The sequence below is a fragment of the Triticum aestivum genome, chromosome 3B (assembly GCF_018294505.1).
Source record: "Triticum aestivum cultivar Chinese Spring chromosome 3B, IWGSC CS RefSeq v2.1, whole genome shotgun sequence".
NCBI lineage: Eukaryota > Viridiplantae > Streptophyta > Magnoliopsida > Poales > Poaceae > Triticum > Triticum aestivum.
In genome coordinates this window covers 565,977,628-566,001,135 of record NC_057801.1, presented here as the reverse complement: position 1 = coordinate 566,001,135, position 23,508 = coordinate 565,977,628, and the positions used below count along the sequence as shown (strand labels likewise).

Sequence of the window (23,508 nt, the reverse complement as noted above, 5' to 3'; positions counted from 1 at the left end):
GTGGGGCGGCGGGGCGGCGGGGTGGTGGGGCGGCGGGTGGTGAGATGCGTGCAGATGCGTGGGAGAGGAGGGGAGAGAGGGAGAGGAGGGGAGAGAGGGAAGGGATAACCCCACAGTTTTTTTATCTGGAAAAAAATAACCCCATCTCTTTGCCATCTGCCAGCAGATGGCAAAGAATCTTTGCCGTCTGCTGGCAGATGGCAAAGAGGTGGGGCTGGTACACCGTTACACTCTTGACGTCCACATGATTTGCCAACCTCTTTGCCATCTGCTGGCAGATGGCAAAGATTATTTGCCATCTGTTGGCAGATGGCAAAGAATTGGCTGATGGCAACCATGTTCTTTGTCGTCTGTCAGTTCTTTGCCATCTGTTTTTTATAAGCAGATGGCAAAGACGTTCTTTGCCATCAGCTGGCAGATGGCAAAGAGCTGGCTGATGGCAAATTCCCAGTTTCCAGTAGAGCTTATCACAATTTCTTACTCGTATATCTTTGGTATACTGGTTCGTCGCTTGGGCAAGCCCGCATTGAGCATCCCGGATGTATGCGTCTGCTAAATTGAAGGCATTAAAGGCCTCTTTGGAAAAGATGTTGTTCCGAAGCACGGCCCTCCGGCGCCGGTGATTCATGGCGCTCTCCACTTTGGAGTTTGTGGCCGAAAGCATATCTGCATCCTCTGTCGGAGGACTATGCGGCATTGGCCCTACATCCGCCTCCTCTCTCGAAGTTGGTTCTGGAGCCCGACTAGTGGAGGCATGGTTGGCAGGATCCCCGGATATAGTCCGGATACCCCTCTTCCTGCCAGGATATAAAGGGCGCTGTTACACTTCAAGTAGCAATAATTACATGACAGGTTGTTTCCTTACCTCTGTAGAGGCGTGTCGGCCCTAACCGCCTTCCTCTTGAGCCTACCCAATCCGGACGCCTGTGGCTGACGGGTCCCTAGGGGCTCGGCCCTGCGCTCCGAGCATCGTTTCTGCAAAAACACGACGCATCAGGGATAAAGCATGACATCAGGAAAGAGTCCTCTTCGGAGGATCGAGTTTTCGGCTTGGCTTACACGCGACGAAGGTAGCAGTCCGGGACAATCAGCAGTAATAGCCACTGAGGCGCCGTCACGGCTCGCTCGATAAAATATTCTGTCGACAAGCTCCACGGCCGCATCCGGGTCTTCTTCGAGTCCTGGATCCAGGGGCCTTTCAGGGTCCTCTGGCTGCGGGGAAGGGCTGGAGATTCCTTCTACGGCCCTCCTCAGTTCCTGCTTGGAAATATTGAGGAACATAACCTTAGCAAAGAACACCATGATAAGTAAAGCGAGAACATAAATGACGACTTACCCTGTTTGGGGGATTGTACATGGAGAATCCGTCTCGCGGTTTGGTATGAAGGAAGTCTTCCTCTTCTCCTTTGTATAGATCGGACAATATCCTTGCCAGCGCAGTGGCGGAGTCCGGACCCTTACGGCCGCAGCGGGTGGCATCGTTTGTCCCGTTGTAATGCCACATGGGATTGCCCCGATATTGAAGCGGTTGCACTCCCCGCATTATGCATATTTCCATGACCTCGACTATCATCAGTCCGGATTTGGCTAGTAACTTTATCCTGCTCATCAGGAAATGTATTTCCCTGGAATCCTCTTCTTGGGGGCCTCGGGGGCGCCAGCTTAGACGTGCCCTCGACGGGGTGTTACTGAACTTGGGGAATCCTGTCCGGACTGGATCCGGAAGGGGGGTGTTGTCAATATAAAACCACTCTGAAGCCCAGTTATCCGGTGCCTTCTTGGGAGTGCCGGATAGGTATCCGGTCTCAGCGATACGCCATACTTCGGCCCCGCCCACTTGACATAGGGATTCTCCCTAGTTGTGGGGGACAAGGCAGAACAGCTTCTTCCACAATCTAAAATGAGCCTCGCAACCTAGAAATAGCTCACAAAGGGCGACATACCCTGCTATATGTAGTACAGAGGCTGGGGTAAAGTTGTGCAACTGGAGGCCGTAGAACTCCAGGAGCCCACAAAGGAATGGATGAATAGGGAACCCGACGCCCCTTAGCAAATGCGGAATAAGGCATATTCGCTCCTCGGGAGATGGATTGGGAGATCTCTCCGCTTGTTCTCCGCCGTTATAGGTGGCCACCCCGGCTCGGACAGGGACCATGAACACCGGCGAGAGGAGCCCTTGGGTTTGTAACTTTATCAAATGGCTATGAGAAACTGAACACTCTCCCCAGTCCCCCGGCTTGGGGCAGGGGGAGCGAGCAGGAGAGCTGCGACGACCAGCCATGTTGGAATGGTCTTTTATGGGTGCTCTGTTGGATGCTTGCTCGAGGAGGGAGAGTGAGGTTTGGATCTGAGAATCCCCGTCTCTTCAAATAGACGGTTAGCCTGAAGGACCGAGGGTGGCAAATGCAAAAATGCCTCGACTCCTCGCATTCGCTCAACACGTGGAAATAGTCATTATTGAAGCACTAAAGCCGAGGAGTACAACAATGATGAGATGCCGGACATTGTTCATCGTGATGGGTACATTGGAGTATTCGGTGAAGGAACCCGCCTTGCAATGCCGAAGACAAGACTGCGTGCTAGACTCATCGTCATTGAAGCCTGGTTCAGGGGCTACTGAGGGAGTCCTGGATTAGGGGGTATCCGGACAACCAGACTATATACATCATCCGGACTATTAAAGCATGAAGATACAAGACTCAAGGACTTTGGCCCGTGTCCGGATGGGACTCTCCTTTGTGTGGAAGACAAGCTTGGCGATCCGGATATCATATTTCCTTCCTTGTAACCGACTCCATGTAAACCCTAGCCCTCTCTGGTGTCTATATAAACCGGAGAGGATGGTCCTTAGAAGGCCGATCACAATTGCAATCATATCATCATGGGGTAGCTCTTAGGGTTTAGCCTCTACAATCTCATGGTAGATCTACTCTTGTACTACTCATATCTTCAATATTAATCAAGCAGGAAGTAGGGTTTTACCTCCATCGAGAGGGCCCAAACTTGGGTAAACATTGTGTCCCTTGCTTCTTGTTACCATCAGCCTGAGACGCACAGATCGGGACCCCCTACCCGAGATCCGCCGGTTTTGACACCAACAACGGGGCCACCCAGGACTAGCCCGATGGGGACTGAGTCGGAATGGCCGGGAGAGTGTCATGACAATGAAATGGTTTCGTCGGAATGCCGTTGGTCCACCCGAATGGGAGTGCGAGGCCATGGGTTCCGTAGTGTGGGTAAGGTGTACTAACCTCTGCAGAGTGTTTTAATCTATCGATAGCCGAGTCCACGGTTACGGACACGCTCAAAAGTAGGGTACACCATGGGTCAACACTTCATAAAATTTGCACACTAAGTTTGCACTGAGGATGGTAGTGAGGCCATCATGTTGAGTTGGACCATGAGTTGGTCGGATGGTGATCGCCGTAAGGATCACGGGCCATGAGTTGGTCGGGTTGTGATCGCCGTAAGGATCACAAATGTGTTTTAGAGATTATTATGTTCGTGGTCTGGAAATGATCACGTCCGGTAAGCAAGTCCGTGGAACGAGTACCAGCTGAGCATAGTCACAGCATGTTGGATATATGGTTGCATTGTCGATTAAATGGTTAAATATAATGATATTGTTTGTCATTATGTCTATGCTTGTTGTGAGCTTGCAAGTACATTCAATGTACTGACCTGGTGTGTCATGCCAGATTTCAGGAAAGTCTCGTTGGGAAGGAGTGTTGTCCGAGTCTAGATCGTGTCCACATCGGTGTCCCTGTGCTATGGAGTCCCGCTACGACGTTGTTCCGCTGCCGAGTAGTTGTCATGATCGAGGCCCCTTTATGTTCACTAAATAATGTACATATTGTTCAGCCGCACCGTGTGTGCCACTTGGCCTCGCTAACTGTTGTAATATAAACTATGCTCCGCTAGCATGAATAAAGCGGTTGTTTTTCTGTACCAAGTTGTTGTGTGTTGCCAGAAGACAAGGTCTCTAGGCTGGCAATGCAAGGTAAACCGGTCGCTCTGAGCCGGGGTGCCACAACATTGCAATGCTTGAATACAACGCCTAGGGTTCATACTTTCACTAGTGCAAAATCTCTCAACAATGGTAACATAATTGGATCATATAACAATCCCTCAATGTGCAACAAAGAATCACTCCAAAGTTCCTATCAGAGAACGTAGGACGAAAATGTGCATCAACCCCTATGCATAGATTACCCCATTGTCCCCTAGGTAATCCGCGAGTTGAGTGCCAAAACATACATCAAGTGAATCAATAGAACACCCCATTGTCACCACGGATATCCACATGCAAGACATACATAAAGTGTTCTCAAATCCAATACTCAATCCAACATAACGAAACCTCAAAAGCAAGACTCAATTCATCACAAGAAGGTAGAGAGGGAAGAACACCAGAAGATCCAAATATATTAATGAAGCTCACGATATATCAAAATCGTGCCAAATCAAGAACATGAGAGAGAGAGGGAGATCAAAGACATAGCTACTAGTACATACCCTCAGCCCCAAGGGTGAACTACTCCCTCCTCGTCATGGAGACCGCCGGGATGATGAAGATGGCCTCCGGTGATGATTTCCCTCTCCGACAGGGTGCCGGAACGGGGTCCCAGTTGTTTTTCGTGGCTACAGAGGCTTCCAACGGCGAAACTTCTCATCTAGGGTTCTTTTCAGGGTTTTTGGTATTTATAGGAATTTTTGGCGTCGGTCTCACGTCAAGGGGGTGCCCGAGGGGCCCACAAGCCCGGGGGCACGCCCCCGGGCTTGTGGCTCCCTCGACCACTTCCTGGCCCAGCTTCGGTGCTTCGGTGGTCTCTTTTGGTCCGTAAAGAATCACCGTAAATTTTCACCCCATTCCAAGAACTTTTATTTCTGCAAAAAAAAAGAACACCACAGTAGTTCTGCTGAAAACAATGTCAGTCCAGGTTAGTTCTAATCAAATCATACCAAAACCATATAAAATTGTTGTAAACATGGCAGTGATACTTCATAAATAGATATGTTGGAGACGTATCAGCATCCCCAAGCTTAATTCATGGTCGTCCTCGAGTAGGTAAATGATAAAAGAAATATCTTATGAAGTGTGAATGCTAGCATAGTGCATAAATTTGATCAATGATAGTTCCAAACACTTCTTCTAGCATCATTATATATCATAACAGTAGCTCATCTCAGAAAACTTCTCATATCAAGTAACAAGCTATTCACATGTTAAAGCATAGACCATAAACTTTCTTGAAAACTAACAAACTATATTCTCAGTCATCAAACAATTCCAATTCATCTTATTTTCAGGAAGGGTCTTGCTACTTCTTGAGCTTGCGTTGGTTTTTCCCTTGACGAGGAAAGGGTGATGCAGCAAAGTAGAGATAAGTATTTCCCTCAGTTTGAGAACCAAGGTATCAATCCAGTAGGAGGTACAAGCAAGTCTCCAATCTATGCACCTACACAAACAATCAAACACTTGCACCCAACACGATAAAGGGGTTGTCAATCCCTTCACGGTCACTTGCAAGGATGAGATCTGATAGATATAGATATAAAAGACTACTAAAACATAAAACAAAATAAAAGCAATTAAATTGCAGCAAGGTATTTTTGGGTTTTTTGGTTTATAGATCTAAAAATATATGGTGGAAAATAGAACCGGGGGTCATATGTTTCACTAGAGGCTTCTCTCTTGAAAGAAAACATACGGTGGGTGAACAAATTACTATCGAGCAATTGATAGAAAAATGCAAAGTTATGATGATATCCAAGGCAATGATTATGAATATAGGCATCACGTCTGTGTCAAGTAGACCGAAGCGATTCTGCATCTACTACTATTACTCCACACATCGACCGCTATCCATCATGCATCTAGAGTATTAAGTTCATAAGAACAGAGTAATGCCTTAAATAATATGACATTATGTAGAGGGATAAACTCAAGCAATTTGATGAAATTCCCATCTTTTTACCCTTGCTGGCAACAATAGAATATGTGCCTCGCTACCCCTACTATGTCACTGAGTGAGGACACCACAAGATTGAACCCAAAACTAAGCACCTCTCCCATTGCAAGAAGAATCAATCTAGTTGGCCAAACCAAACTGATAATTCAAAGAGAAATACAAAGATATAAAATCATGCATATAAGAATTCAGAGAAGATTCAAATATTATTCATAGATAATCTGATCATAAATCCACAATTCATCGGATCTCGACAAACACACCGCAAAAGAATATTACATCAGATAGATCTCCAAGAACATCGAGGAGAACATTGTATTGAATATCAAAGAGAGAGAAGAAGCCATCTATCTACTAGCTATGGACCCGTAGGTGTGAGGTAAAGTACTCACGCTTCATTGGAAGGGTAATAGAGTTGATGTAGAAGCCCTCCGTGATTGAATCCCCCTCCGACAGGATGCCGGAAAAGGCCCCTAGATGGGATCTCACGGGTACAGAAGGTTACGGCGGTGGAAAAGTATTTTGGTGGACGCTTCTGTTCGTTTGGGAATATTTCTGAATTTATAGGCCAAGAATTAGGGTCAGAGGAGCTCCAAGGGCCCACAAGCCATTAGGGTGCGCCCCCTAGGGCGCACCCTTGAGGCTTGTGGCTGCCTCGGGACTCCTCTGACTTTATCTCCAAGTCCTACGTGTGTCTTCTGGTCCAAGAAAAATCATTGCGAAAGTTTTATTCCATTTGGACTCCGTTTGATATTCCTTTTCTGTAAAACTCGAAAACAAGGAAAAACAGAAACTGGCACTAGGCTCTAGGTTAGTAGGTTAGTCCCAAAAATAATATAAAATAGCATATTAATGCATATAAAACATCCAAAATAGATGATATAATAGCATGGAACAATAAAAAATTATAGATACGTTGGAGACGTATCAGGACTATGTAAGAGCTTTGATTTAGCAAATTTCACATACTCAATTATCATGTAGTCTTCCATGATTGCTGACACTCAAAGCATATTTTTAGAACAAATAGCATCCATCAAACACCGAGAAAGATAGGGGTTTAATGTTTCGCCTCCCAATTTATTTATCATATAGATAATTGTCAACAATAATAATGCATGATCAAATATATTTGAATGGCCATATATGCTTGGGTCTTTCCCCACCACATAATACTTGCCAATTGAGAATAATTGAGGTTGAAATGAGAAGGAATACTACTGACTCTTGCATAAAAGTAAAAGATAGACCTTTTGCAAAGGGAAGCAGGGATTTGCAGAGGTGCCAGAGCTCGAAGCTTAAAACAGAGTTGAATATAATTTTGGAGGTATGCTTTCATTGTCAACATAGCGACCGAGAGTTTTCAACATCTTCCATGGTAGACACATTATAGGCGGTTCCCAAATAGAAAGGGAAAGTTTTACTCCCCCTCCACCAACAAACACAAGCCATGCTAGCCGAATCCTCGGGTGCCCTGCATACCAACAACAATCCGGGGGAGTTTTTTATTTTATTATATATTTTGATTTTGATCATAGGACTGGGCATCCCAATTACCAGTCACTTTCTCGTGAATGATAAGCGAATAAACACTCATCCTGAGAATAACCCACCTAGCATGAAAGGTGCTGATAGCTCCCTATCGCTTCATGAGCGATTTGAGCATACAAAACATATTATTATTTGAAGATTTAGAGTTTGGCACATGCATATTTACTTGGAAAGGCAGAGTAATACCATATATAGGTAGATATGATGGACACTCATGGAAAGAAACTTAGTTCAAGGATTTTGGATGCACAAGTAGCATCTCTACTTAGTACAACTTTTTTGGCTAGCAAAAGATCCTATGCACGCACCACATGTTGGAGGATCCATAACAATATAACTTCTATACAAATATACCCAAACATAACTCATTACATTGTCTTTCTTGTCCAACTTCAACTAATTTGCTCAAGTTTGAAAATAATTAATGGGGCTCACAATATTCTTTCATGAGTTGTTCAAGTGACCAATGTTGTGGTTGCTAACTTTCAATAAATTTTACCACCTATACTTCTTATATGTGAAGTCATTACTCCCCATGGGATAAGCATATGAAACATATATAATTTCAGATTTATGATATTCAATTCATTCGACAATTTACTCTTAGGATATAAGTGAAGCACACAAGTAAATGATAGACTACTCCAAAAAGATATAAGTGAAGATCAATGAGTAATCAAATAATTAAGTAGCTATGTGAAGACTCTCTCTCATAAAAAAAGATCTTATGTATTTTATTCAAACAACAATCAAAACAAAATAAAATGACATTCCAAGGATAGCACATATCAAGTGAAGAAGCAAAAACTTAGGCTCAACCAAAACTGTCCGATCATTGTTGAAGAACAAAGGTGGGATGCCAACCGGGGCATCCCCAAGCTTGAGCTCATATGTCTCCATAATTCCTCTCATATCATGATTTCCCTAATTCTTAAAAACTTCATCCACACAAAACTCAACAAGAACTCGTGAGATAAGCTAGTATAAATCAATGCAAAAGCTTATCATTCTCTATTGTAGAAAATTACTAAAATTTAAATTGACATTGCATACTAAATGACTCTGCATATTTAATACTCCTATCCTCAAATAGAATCACTAAACAAGCAAACATATGCCAATAATGCAATCATAAAAGCAATCTGTTTAAACAGAATAGTTTGTAAAGGATTAAGGAAGATCCATACTTATTTAACTCAAAAATTCTGAAAATTTACCACACTGTATAAAATTTATCATAGCTCATTGTGTCAAAATTTCAATATTTTATCACATTCTGACTTTTCTGGAGAATTTTACGCAATAGCGTACAACTTTCTGTTTTGAAACATCAACTCATATACTTGCAAACTAAGCATGGTGAAGGCTATCCTTGCCATTTTTATTGAAAGAAAAGATACAAAACCTTATTAGAAATAACAGTAAGCAAATCTCAACAAAATAAAATGACACTCCAAGCAAACACATATCATGTGACGAATAAAAATATAGCTCCAAGTGAGGTTACCGATAATGTTGAAAAAGAAAGAGGGGATGCCTTCTAGGGCATCCCCAAGCTTAGTTGCTTAGATCTTCCTTGAATATTGCTTTGGGGTGCCTTGGGCATCCCCGAGCTTAGGTTCTTGCCACTCCTTATTCTCCTTATATCGATATCTCACCCAAAACATGAAAAGTTCAGTCACACAAAAATTTAACGGAACTTCGTGAGATAGGTCAGTATGATAAAGAGCAAATCATTCACTTGGGTACTTTCAAAGACAAGATTCATAATTGTGTACACATAAATCCTACTGTAACTTATCATTTCCATAATTTATATCACTTAATATAAGCTATGGAAACACTAAAACAAGCAAACTATGCATTGAAAACAGAATCTGTCAAAAACAGAATAGTCTATAATGATCTGAATAATGACCATACTTCTGAAACTCCAAAATTTCTGACAAATTAGGGAAATGTAGGGAATTTTTATATCAATCACGTGTGAAAAATTCAGATCAAAAGTACGTTCCAGTGAATTTAAACAATTCTGCTACTGGGTGCGAAAGTTTCTGTTTTTGCACAGAATCAAGTCAACTATCATCCACACTATCCCAAAGGCTTTACTTGGCACTTTATTAAAGCTATAAAACATAACTACTACAATATATTAATCATGTGAACACACAAAAACAGTAGGTATAAGTGTTGGGTTGTCTCCCAGCAAGCGCTTCTTTAATGCCTTTTTAGCTACGCATGATGATTTCAATGATGCTCGCATGAAAGTAAATAATTGAAACATAATCGGGAGCATCATGAAGCATGTGACTAGCACATTTAAGCCTAACCCACTTCCTATGCATAGGGATTTTGTGAGCAAACAACTTATGGGAACAAGAATCAACTAGCATAGGAAGGCAAAACAAGCATGACTTCAAATCTTTCAACACATAGAGAGGAAACTTGATATTATTGAGATATGTAAATGCATATGTTCCTCTCTCATAATAATTTCCAGTAGCATCATGAATGAATTCAACAGTATAACTGTCACCTAAAGTATTCCTTTCATGATCCACAAGCATAAAAAATTTATTACTCTCCACATATGAAAATTTCTTCTTATTCATAATAGCGGGAGCAAACTCCAAAATAACTATCATGCGAGGCATGATGATTTCAATGATGCTCACATAAAAGTAAAGAATTGAATCATAACGGGAGCATCATGAAAGACATGACTAGCACATTTAAGTCTAACACGCTTCCTATGCATAGGGATTTTGTGAGAAAACAATTTATGGGAATAAGAATCAACTAGCATAGGAAGGCAAAACAAGCATAACTTCAAGATTTTCAACACATATAGAGGAAACTTGGTATTATTGCAATACCTACAAGCGTATGTTCTTCTCTCATAATAATTTTCAGTAGCATCATGAATGAATTCAACAATATAGCTATCACACAAACCATTCTTTTCATGATCCACATGCATAAAAAATTTATTACTCCCCACATATGCAAATTTCTTCTCATCAATAGTGGTGGGAGGAAATTCAACAAAATAACTATCATGAGATACTTGATTGACATAATCAAATTGAACATTAGAATCATGATGACAATTTTCATGGTTATCACTATTCTTAATAGCATACATGTCATCACAATAATCATCATAGATAGCAACTTTGTTATCATAGTCAATTGAAGCCTCTTCCAAAATAGTAGAATCGTCACTAAATAAAATCATGACCTCTCCGAATCCACTTTCATAATTATTAGAATAAGGTTCAAGACCCCCCAAAATAGTGGGATCATCATTACCTAGAGTTGACACTCTTCCAAACCCACTTTCATCAATATAATCATCATAAATATGAGGCATGCTTTCATCATAATAAATTTTCTCATCAAAACATGGGGGACTAAAAAGATCATATTCATCAAACATAGCATCCCCAAGCTTGTAGTTTTGCATATGGTTAACATCATGGATATTCAAAGAATTCATACTAACAACATTGCAATCAAGCTCATCATTCAAAGGTTTTATGCGAAACATTTTATTGAATTATTCTTCAATCAATTGAGCACAATTTTTCAATCCATCATTTTCAAGAAAGACATTATAAAAATAAAGCATATGAGGCAACCTAAATTCCATTTGCAGCTCTCTTTTTTAAACCAAACTAGTGATAAAACAAAAACTAAAAGATTCAATTGCAAGATCTAAATATATACCTTCAAGCACTCACCTCCCCGACAACCTTCTTCTTGTAGACTCTTGGTGGGCCTCCAATCGCAGAGTTTTGTAGGACAGTAGCAATTTTCCCTCAAGTGGATGACCTAAGGTTTATCAATCCGTGGGAGGCATAGGATGAAGATGATCTCTCTCAAACAACCCTGCAATCAAATACAAGAAATCTCTTGTGTCCCCAACACACCCAATACAATGGTAAATTGTATAGGTGCACTAGTTCAGCGAAGAGATGGTGATACAAGTGTAGTATGGATAGTAGATATAGGTTTTTGTTATCTAAAAATATAAAAATAGCCAGGTAGCAAGTAACAAAAGTGAGCAAAACAGTACTGCAATGCTTGAAAACAAGGCCTAGGGTTCATACTTTCACTAGTGCAAAATCTCTCAATAATGATAACATAATTGGATCATATAACAATCCCTCAACGTGCAACAAAGAATCACTTCAAAGTTCCTATCAGAGAACGTAGGACGAAAATGTGCATCAACCCCTATGCATAGATTACCCCAATGTCACCTCGGGAATCCACGTGTTGAGTGCCAAAACATACATCAAGTGAATCAATAGAACAGCCCATTCTCACCACGGGTATCCACATGTTAAGACATACATCAGGTGTTCTTAAATCCAATACTCAATCCAACATAACGAAACCTCAAAGAGCAAGACTCAATTCATCACAAGAAGGTAGAGAGGGAAGAACACCATAAGATCCAAATATATTAATAAAGCTCGCGGTACATCAAGATTATGTCAAATCAAGAACAGGAGAGAGAGAGAGGGAGAGAGAGAGAGAGAGATCAAAGACATAGCTACTGGTAGATACCCTCAGCCCCAATGGTGAACTACTCCCTCCTTGTCATGGAGACCGCCGGGATGATGAAGATGGCCTTCCGTGATGATTTCCCCCTCCTGCAGGGTGCCAAAATGAGGTCCCGATTAGTTTTTCATGGCTATAGAGGCTTGCGGCGACGGAGCTTCCCATCTAGGGTTCTTTTCGGGGGGGTTTGGGTATTTATAGAAATTTTTGGCGTCGGTCTCACCCAAGGGGGTGCCGAGGAGCCCACAAGCTCGAGGGGTGCGCCCCCAGGCTTGTGGCTCCATCGTGCACTTCCTGGCCCAGCTCCGGTGCTTCGGGGGGTCTCTTTTGGTCCATAAAAATAAATTTTCAGCCCATTCCAAGAACTTTTATTTCTACACAAAAACGACACCACAGTAGTTCTGTTGAAAACATGGTCACTCCGGATTAGTTCTAATCAAATCATACCAAAACCATATAAAATTGTTGTAAACATGGAATGAATACTTCATAAATTATAGATACGTTGAAGACATATTAGAGATCATTCATTTTCTTTTTTTAAGCTGATGCTAGTGTTGTTGGGGACATTGTATCGTTCGCAGATCGTGCCTAATGTGTCATCCATGAAGCAATTTCGCACTCGAAATCACTACTTAGAGGGTATCCTTTGCAAAGGTCACTCGCACCTCTTTCATTAGTGATGTGACGCACTGCATGTATTACACTTGTCACAACCTGAAAGTTTTGTGCCTTTTTCGTTCATTCATTTTATAAAAATATTTTATCTCTTGAACTGTGTGTCCAAATCACAAATCGTTTTCACCATTACGGTTCTTACGTCAAGATATTCGAAGCTAGATCTCATGTTAATAAGTGTAGACGTTTTTTAAGGCCGAGAATAAAAAAATGAAAACTAAAAAAACCTGAAAACAAGGGGGAACAAAAAAAGAAACCGGAAGCACATTTGTGCCTTTCATCTTTCGGAAGCACGCATGTGTTTTCACTTTCCAGGAAGCACAATCGTGCTTCACCATGAAACACAATCGTGCTTCACCGTGAAACACAATCGTACATATTACTATCTGGAAAGCACAGATGTGGACAGCACAAATGTGCTTTTCCATGAAACACAACTCTGTCTTTTCACACGTGACAAAAACAGAAGATTTTTTTAAAAGTATAAAAACACTGAGAAAACCAAGGAAAATCCAAAAACCTCAGAAAAACCAAAAAAACGCGTGAAAATAAACATGATCATGTGGATGCGCCCAACGCGTGACACGTGACGGCGACTGGGCGCATCATGGGGCGTGCCTCCATACAGCCCCACACGTCTACTGGGACCCCCTCATAGGAGTACCCGTTGAATAGTCTTTTTTAGGGTTATACGTTGAATAGTCGCTGATGAGAGTCACTAGGCAGAGGTGGATCAAAAAATGGACAATGTGGGCCGCTGTCCACCCTAAGATTTTAGATCGGCCCATATGAAATTAAATGACGGGCCGAATGAGAAAAAGAAACGCTGAACAAATCTCGTCCGACCTTAGGTTCTGGCCCAACAAAAACACGCAAACAATCGCATTGCGCCTGCGCGCTAGAAGCTCCTATGCAACGCCATTGGCGCCGGTTGAACCAACTGTCGCTCGCGCACGAGAGCTTATGGGTCGGCCCAACTATGTTTTAGTTAAATCCATTGACTGGTGGACCAGTGACCGTTGACCGTCAACCTATCAACCCTTGACCATGGAGAGTTGACTATTGAGTTTTACAAAAAAAGGTTAAATGTAGAAGAAAAAAGTTCGTAAATTTGAGAGAAGTTCATAATATATTTTTAAAGTTCAAGATTTGTAGAAGTTCATAATTTGAAAAAGTTCATAAATATGAAAAAAGTTCATGAATTTTAAAAAGGGTTCACAAGATTTGAAAAAACTTTGTAACTTGAATTCACAAATTTTGGAAAAAAGGATCACAAGAAAAATTCACTGATTTGAAAAAATATATTCACAAATTTAAAAAAAGATTTCAAATTTGTGAAAAGTTCACGAAATAAAGCGAACAATGAAATAATAAGAAAGAAAAAGGAAAAACGAAAAAAGGGTAGAAAACCGGGAACCCGTGCTGGGATTTTTTTTTGAGAAAATCCGCCTAGAAAAACCGGCAGAATGTTCCCAAAAAAAGGTAACAAAAATACCTACATGGGTTGGCCCATTTTGATATGTTGCATAAGGCGCCAATTAGGATTTAGGCTGCGCGCCACTGCCTCCGCCGCTTCTGATCTCGACGGCTCGCTGCCTGCTCGTCGGACGCTGTCGCCGCCTGCCTCGCCGCTCCTCCCCGCCCGGCGCCCATCGCCACCTCGCCCCAGCCAGCTGAAATTTCTGATAGGGGTCAATTTTCACCCTCTACGTCGGCCGTTGCTCCGTTTACCAGGGGAGGAAATGGCTCGCGCGGCCCCTCCGCTCTCGGCGCTGCTCCGCGGCCTCTCTTCCCGCCCCTCCCACTCCCCCGCATTCCACGCCGCGCTGCTCAAGTCATCTTCCCTCTCCAGCCCCATCCCAGCCACCGCCCTCCTCACCGCCTACGCGAAAGCCGGCCTCCCAGGCGCCGCCTCCCGCCTGTTCGACGAAATGCCCGTGCGCGACGCCGTTGCTTGGAACGCGCTCCTCGCATGCCACGTCCGTCACGCGCGCTGCGGCGCCGTCGCTGAAGTTTTCCGCGGCATGGCAGCTGCCGGGTTTGTGCCAACGGCCGCCACCCTCTGCACCATGCTCAAGGCCTGTGCTTCCTCCCGTGCCGTGCGCCCCGGCCGCCAAGTGCACGCGCGGATAGTTCTTGCGTGCCACGGTGATGTCATTATGACTACAGCTCTTGTTGATCTCTACATGAGCTGCGGCTGCGTCGAGGAGGCGAAGAGGCTGTTTATCCACACGGACTGCCCCAAGGACGTGGCGCTGTGCAACTCTGTTCTTTCAGGCTGCGTGGAGAATGGCCAATTCCGGGAGGCTTTCTTGATGCTGGGCGGTATTGAACTCAATGGAATCACACTGACATGCGCTCTCACAGCTTGCTCAGCCGCAGCAAATCTGGCATATGGCCTTCAAGTGCATTGCAAGGTTCTCCGATGCGGGTTTGATTCTGAGACTGTCCTATGCAATGCACTTATTGACATGTATGCAAAGTGTGGGCGGACAACGGCTGCACGTGTGGTGTTTGATCGGATGACTTGCAGAAATGTCGTTTCCTGGTCCAGTATGATTGATGGTTATAGTCGCCATGGGCATGGCGAAGAGGCTTTGGGTTTGTTTGAGAGGATGGAGAAAGCTGTACCCATTGTCGTGCCTAATGCCATTACATTTCTTGCTGTTCTCTCAGCTTGTGGGCACTCTGGTCTTGTGGATGAAGGCCGATCAAAGTTACATTTGATGAAAAGGAAGTATGCGATTGATCCAGGACCAGAGCACTACGCATGTTTTATTGACATGTTAGGCCGGGCAGGACTGATTGATGAGGCATGGGATCTGTACTGTTGTTTACGTTCGAACATAAGTAAGCTCCATGGTGCTATCTGTGTGTCTATGCTGAGTGCATGTATTGCTAACATGGATGTGGCTAGAGGAAACATGGTAGCTGAGCATATTCTGGAGGTTGATCCACATAATCCTCGAAATCTTGTGTTAATATCAAATTTTCACGCTGCTGCTGGACAATGGTCTATATCTGATGAGTCAAGGAAGGTCATAATGGACAAGGGTCTCAATAAAGAAGCAGCTAGTAGTCATGTCTCCATTGGCTAAAACTAATTTGCACAAATATGGAGGTACAGTTCATCGACTTAGCTGCATACACTATAAGAGTGTAATCAACAGCTGCTTTTTATTTTAAAACAAACCAAACAAATCAATGTTGCCAATGCGTTCGTGGTGGGGGCTCTTTTTGATTTAAAATCTATTATTGCTCGAACTCACCCTGAACCATTCAGTTTATCTCTTGGTTCTTAAGTGCTTAACTGGATCCTACGACAGTTGCGATTATTTGATACGTGTACAAGGACTAAATGTGAACCAGCATAGTGAGGTGATCATCATCTGGAATTGTCAAAAATTGTTTCATCAAAACTCTTATCCTGCACAAATTAGTTTAGGTTTTAAGCATGCGTAACTTGCATACTAAAACAGAGGTGGAATAACCAATTTCAACATCAGCTTAGCTTGATGGTTCCTGGAGATCAAGTTCTGCTGGTACATGAATATAGGCTACGACAGTATTCTGAAATTAATCGTCAAGTTTAATCTAATTGGTGGTACTGAAGAACATGTCCTTTTCTGGATATAACGGTGAAGTGTAATCAAAATTTGGATCCTAAAGTGCAGTAATTTATCTGACTGAAGCCTCATGTACAAGTCTCCCTGGTACTCTTAGTAATATAATTACTCCATTTATCTCTTTGTTCATGAGAAGCATGTAACAATAGACAGAACAGAGCAACACCACACAGGCTTTAAGTTTCAGGACATGTTAATATTTTCAGAGATAGGGTGCACGTGAACCTGTTAAATCAGCACAAAGGTACATGTGCTAGCACGTAGTGATCTTGGTTGAAATAATTCCCTCTAGATGCTTCTGTAGTCTACAAATCAATATCATGACGAGTACACCTTGTATTTAACCATGTTGTGACTCCCTAAATTGCATTACAAGATTAACTAATTGTCTAATTTTATCCTCATGCATGTTGACAAGAACAAGATACTACATGATCGTGGCTTACATGAGATGCAACTTGACTATTCTTGACTTTAGCCTACTGCTGTGATAGTTTAGAAATTACATTGTTATGTATTTCTTTGATCAGTCAATTGAACTGAAAGAAAAAAGACATGATAATATGATATTGTCCTTGGCCTGTAGTTTACTTCTATGTGATGCCTTGAGAAGAGAAGGTGAAAAATCTGAGAACAGATGCAGTGCAATCTGCTCCTTAAAGGTCATATGATGAATATGAAATTGGAGATTTCAGTATCCACAACCACAATCATCAATGAATGATGCAATCAACCATTTGTAGTTGCAGGCAGGTCAATGTAATTTTTAACTATAGCATTGCTGATTTACATATTTAAGTGAGCTCAGGTTAATCTTCTTCATGCTATTTCTCACCATGCCCTCACTAAACCTATCTCTGAAGTAACATTTATGCAATGGATCATGATAGTTTATGATGAATCACTGTACTCTTGCTGCTGGTGCGTCCTTATCATGCAGCAGAACAATACACAAGCAAACACAAGAACCTACTCGTGCTGCCCTCAAATACAAGGTTCTACCTTGTTGGTTGGGGATCAATTTTGGTTGCCTAGCTCCGTGTAATTTATCCTCGCCGGCACCGACATGGACAGCGGGTGGTGACGGTCTCAGTCTTGGTGTGCTCCTACGACGATATGGCGTTACAACACCCCTTTTGTGTGCCTCTTGCTGCTCACAGTCCTTCACCTCGACCACTCACTGCCTGCCGCTGCCTCCACCAATGAATTGCCGTGGAGTTGGCCGTCCCGGAACTTGAGCGTCCTCGCTAATCTCTTTTCTTTCCGTTGTGATCTTGTGGTCTCTCCTTCCTACTCCTTAGTACCTGGCCTTCAAGTTACAGACTCACAGCCATGGCACCACGCCACCACCAAAGCTTGAGTTCCTCTGAGCATTGGTACTGTGGTGAGAAGGAGAGGCTCATCGTCTCCTGTCCTTTCTGTTTTCCCCCTTTCTACTGAAAAGGTCCAGGAAAAATTGAGATTTTTATCTGTACTGTTTTTACACAAATTAAACCATTGACCTCGATATTGTCAGTCTATGGAGGGAGTCATGGAGAATACAAGTTTTAACTGTGATTTCAACATTTTGTGGCCTTAGTTAAAATAAAAAAAACTGATGCTTCTTCTTCTACACATGTTGTGTGATGATTCATGATATCTTGAAAAGCATCCAATGATGTTGATTGCAAGAGGAACATGTTTCACTCTTTCAGATTTTAGATTTCGCACAGAGGGAATTTGGATTTTGTTTCTATCACCCATACAGAGAAGAAATAAATGTCAGTGTTGATGAAAAGGTGTAGGGAGAATTAAGATTTTCTTATCTGTACTACCTTTTCACAAATTAAACTATTAACCGCGACATTGTCAGTCTATGGAGGGAGTCATGGAGAAGACAAGTTTAACTGGGATTTCAAAATTCTGTAGCCTTTGTTAAAATATTAAAAGTGATGCTTCTATCAAACTCCCAGGTGCTCGTGTACTGTTTCACAATGTGATCTTCCTTCTCATGCCTACTTAACAGAGACCCAACAAGGAGCCGCGGCATTGAAGACAAAGTAGTCGACGGCATCTAATCCATATGGAACACACAACATGGACAACCTGCTGAAATGAAAATACAGGTGAATCAAAGAATTGAAACACACAACGTGGACAGCCTGCTGCATCTAGCAAATGAAGAAACTCAATATAAGTAAAACTGCATACTGTGAACTACCTGATTGTTCAAAAGTAGCTAGTCCTGTTAAAGTAACTAGATAATTGCTGTTGCAGGGCACATACTCATACACTGAGCTGCTGCTGTCACATGTCTGGTACAATGTTATCCCCAGCGATTCTAAGCTGGCTCATTTCTGTAGTAATGCTGATTCAGCTTGTTTATCTTTTTTTTGTGTGTTTGTTTATTTATGTACATATATTGATGGACAGTTATGCTATGGTTGTGTTCGCATAACTGTTATGTGAATTGTGCAACCCTCGAGCATGGTTGTCAATATTACTCCGTGTCCTGCTGTACTGATATTTGCTTATGTACTACGACTGTAATGGAGGTCTCTTCATGATGTACTAGGACATACTGTTGTTGTAGTCGAAGAGCTGCTATACTCGTTCTCTAGCATGTCCTTGTGATATGCTCCTATAGCACGATAGATCCCCTGTACTATGGATAGTTCAAATTGCATATCGTGATTGCGAGTAATCCTTGTATATTTTCCCATCCTGCACATCTCAGTAGCTCGTAGTTTCCCAGTTTTCTGAACGTAAATTAACCGTTATTTTGATTGTTGTGATGTTATTTGAAGATCTTAGTTTCAATTTAAACACGCTAGTGTTGCTATTTAATTGCATATTTTGGTTATACTGGATTAGATTTTATTTCGCACTTAAAAAGCTACTCCCTCTGTAAACTAATATAAGAGCGTTTAGATCACTATTTTAGTATTGTAAACGCTCTTATATTAGTTTACGGAGGGAGTAGATGTTTTTTTTCTTGTAATGCTTTGACATATTGTTTTCTGTTCTTATTCTTGAGTGCAGAATATGCAGATGAAGAGGCAATGATACCACAGAATGTAACCGTGCTGGTCCGCCGAACTGCTGGGCAAGAGTCAGAGAGTATCGTCGTGATGTCCTCATAAGTCACTGTATCCCTGTCTGTACAGAGAGGTCGGGAAGGGGGAGGTGGTGGTGATTCATTGCAGGAAATTTAATGGACGGAACTGAGATTACATGTGAAATTTGCCGCCTTTAACTTTGTTGATTGATTATCCTCTATGCGTAGACGTATCCTACGTTCTTAACAAGTGTTTGTAATAAAAATAGAGACTGATGAAGGCACTACCTCTTTCCATTCTGCCTGTTTCCTTCAAAGAATGAACCAAAATGACATGCATATTGTTTTACATTAGTTGTTCTATATGACTCTCGTTCTCTAAACAGATTTTGATTTTGGTCTAACTTTGGGAGGTCTTTAACTGATGGCTAAGGAGATGCTCTTTTTCGTATACTAATATTGTACCACTAATTGTAGGCGGAAAGTCATAGAAGATGGTTCATTAGCTTCAAACAGATCAGTGGTTACTGAATCAGTCTCAAAATCTTGTTCCTCCGCAGAAGTGAAAGATGAAGATGCTGCAATCACAGCTGTGATTGATGCAGCTGAACTTAAATGGTTAGAATACAACCTTCTCGCATAAGTCAGCAGCTAGATTTTTTGGTACTTTTTCTAATGATCATATTTAATGGTGCATGCAGGGAAGAGCAGTCATTTAGGAGAGGACAAGCTCCTGGAAGGTTTACATCAGGACGCCATAATTGTAATGCAAAAATTCCCTGTCTTCAGTTTCATGTTCTTTTGAGTTATGATTATGCTAGCAGATAATCTGAAAAGATTCTCTTAAAGATCAAAGCCATTGTTATGATGAAAAAGAGTGTGTAGGTGTTCAAGCTTTGCGGAGACCAGATTTATTTTCTTTTTGGTACGGTAGACCATGTTTCACTTGGATCTTTTTTGACAGTAACTAGACAATTTGTTTCCAGCCCATTAGACAGCCTTTGAACTCTAGCAGATTTTCATACAAATTTGAACAGATTCATGTTGTTTTGTGAATATGTGAACTATACTGCTGCAAAATATGCTTGCGTTTTGTGAATGTGTTCAGAATACTATTTAACATGTGCACTGTTTGTCAAATCTTTCAAATTGAAGGCCATGGATCATCAGAAAGGGAGGCACCTCCACCAGGCTATGTGTGCCGCAGCTGCAGAGTTGCAGGCCATTTCATTCAACATTGCCCACAGGAAAACCAGACGCCTCCACCTGGCTATACCTGCTACAGATACCGGGTTCCAGGGCATTTTATTCAGCATTGCCCAACCATTGGCGATTCCAAATTTGACAACTACAAAATGTCTCGTCCAGTTGCCCCGGTCGTATCTCCAAATCCTGTTGATGACATTCTATCTGTACTTGCCCCAGCTGCATCTGAGAGTGTAGTTGCCAGCAGAACTCCACTGCCAACTACTTCCTCTGTCCCATAATATAAGAGCGTTTTTAACACTACACTAATGTCAAAAACGCTCTTATATTGTGAGACGGAGGAAGTATGTAATAAGGTGATGGCAGATGCGGTGTTAACAAGCAAGTGCTGCTTCGTCAGTTTCTGTGATAAATGTAAGCGGTTCTCTTATATCAAGTCTGTATCTTTAGATGTCTTGCTCTGTGGTGAGCCAATGTTCAGATATTCGGAGTGTGCTTATGCTCCAGCTTTGTTTTAGTTCTTCGCAATAGTTTGTACTATCGTTTTCGTGAGTTTATGCTGCTTGAAATTGAATGAGGAATAACCGTCTGTCTCCCCCCTCAGGTATTCGAGATTACATTATTACACAATCGAAGTGCATTTGTGGAGTCAAGGACCTTGCAGACTCCCTCATCCCCAATCCCACAGTTAGGAGCACAATCAGCAATTTGTTAGGAACAAGGACTTGCAGCACTGCCAGCGGTACAGGGAAGCACAGAAGTTCTTCAGGAAGCAACGCTGATCCCAAATCACAGAGCCACACCACCTCGGCTGCTTTGGAAAGGGACACGAAGCAATGTATGGACAACCAGCTACCGGCAGCTTCTCCCGACGCCCGCCTCCAGGTCGCCACAGAAGGTGATCAAGTCGACCGCCCTCAGAAGAATAATGATCTGAAGAGCAACACTGAAGGCTCTGCAGGGCGTTCAGCAGAGAAAGCCGTACCTAGTGCTGACCTCCCCAAACTGAAGGATGTGAGCGGATCAACTTTGAAGAACGGTACTATTTCAGGGAGCCTAGAACCAAAAGTTGCCAGGACTGATCAGTTGAAGAAGAAGCGGAAGAAGGCAGACTCATCCAAGGCTGTTCATCCAAACAATGCTGACTATGGTTACAACGTTCCATTTGACCCTGCATATTGTAACCCTTTCAACGGTTGATATCCCATGGGTCCATTTGGTGTACCTGATCCATACATGTACGGCTCTTTTCTTCATTTCTACCTGTAGTAATGAGCATAGACATAGACATAACTCTTGTCAGTGGAACAATTTAGTTAAGATCAGTTGTAGTCATTGTATATTTTTCTGTCCATTTGAGTTTGAATGCTAAACGTATTTCATTTGTTTCTTCTTAGCTGGGAAAACCAGGCCGCGTTACACCGTGATGCCGAAGCTGCTGCACGCTCAAGGCAGGTCTCCCAGGGGAACGCTGGAGCTTCTGCACGTTCAAGGCAGACCGAGAGGCCAAATGACTCCGGTGCTTGGCCCAGGCCATCAGATCGCAACCAGCGCATGGGCTCTCCTCAAGGCAGAGAGTTGAGAGACAGGCCCCAGTCAAGACCTGAACCATCAGAGCGCAACCAGCGCTTGGGTTCTCCTCGCGGCAGAGAGTCCCGGGACAGGTCCCGGTCTAGATCTAAACCATCAGAGCGCAGCCAGCGCTCGGTTTCTCCTCGTCGCAGAGAGTCGAGGGACAGGTCCCGGTCAAGACCGGCGAGGAATAGTAGGGACCATGGGCGTTCCGACAGAGGTTCCAGTGACTACCACGAGGATCACCATGACAGGAAGAGAATGCGCGTCTCTTCTACCGTTGATGGTGATACAGAGAGCAGCCAGAGGTCCAGACACAGTTCTAGGAGCAGCCCCAGACGTGATGACGCGAGCGACGATGAGCAGAATTTCAAGAGGAAGTGGGGACGACGATCACCGGCCGCCATGGATGCATGCAAGGTTCTGAATAAAGATGGAGGACTTGTTGCAGCATTGCTGATGTCCAATGCTTTGCTGATGAGATTTGTTTTACTAGTGATTGTATATGTCTCGGAAAGCGGAGGATAATTCCTCCTGCAGAATGTTAAACCGTTATTATACCAGAGATTGTAATATACCAGAGAGTTCCCAGATCTCTTCCTCTGTAATGCAGTGTTACTATTATCAAGATAAATGAAATTATCAGCAGCTACCTATCGAGTTGTTATATGCATTTCGGAAATGTGCGTCTTCCTATTTTATTTTTTATATTTGAACGTTTCTCATACCCAAATGATAAGTGGTGTTCTAGTACTAAATAGAACACTGGCTTCAGTGATGTTCTAGTACTAAATGACACTGAAACACTGACTTCAGTGATGTTCTATTACAAAATAATACTGGGGTACAGAGAACTTCCGCAGGAGTTCCAACACACAAAAATCACCATTGGAACGAATAAAATGTATGAAAACTGTTTCACACAAAGGCATTTATCTCTGAACTATATACGCTAACCATATCTTACAATAGATAATCAATTCAGAAACACAAGAAATGCAAGTTAACATCCAGGAGAAAAACGGGCGGCATCTTTAAAAAGGTGCACAACAAAACCATTTATCGTGTACAGAAACTAAACACTACATCAGCTAGATTTCAAGTTGTGCATGCACAAAACTAATTAACAAGCTAACCATCCAAGTAAACTAGAATGCCATGAGCTACAAAATTTAGAAGGTGAATATATATAAAATAAAAAGGAGGTAAATGCAGCTCCCTCCACATTTTCACATCCGGGCTTGGGACCGGCAAAGGCAGTGTTAAACCACACCAACACCAATCATTCAGCAAAGTA

The 23,508-nt window shown here is 42.5% G+C and overlaps 1 pseudogene; it reads left to right on the top strand.

Moving 5' to 3' along the window:
* The first annotated feature begins 15,881 nt into the window (after window positions 1-15,881).
* LOC123070945 (E3 ubiquitin ligase PARAQUAT TOLERANCE 3-like) lies at window positions 15,882-22,865 on the top strand (annotated as a pseudogene).
* Window positions 22,866-23,508: the final 643 nt, after the last annotated feature.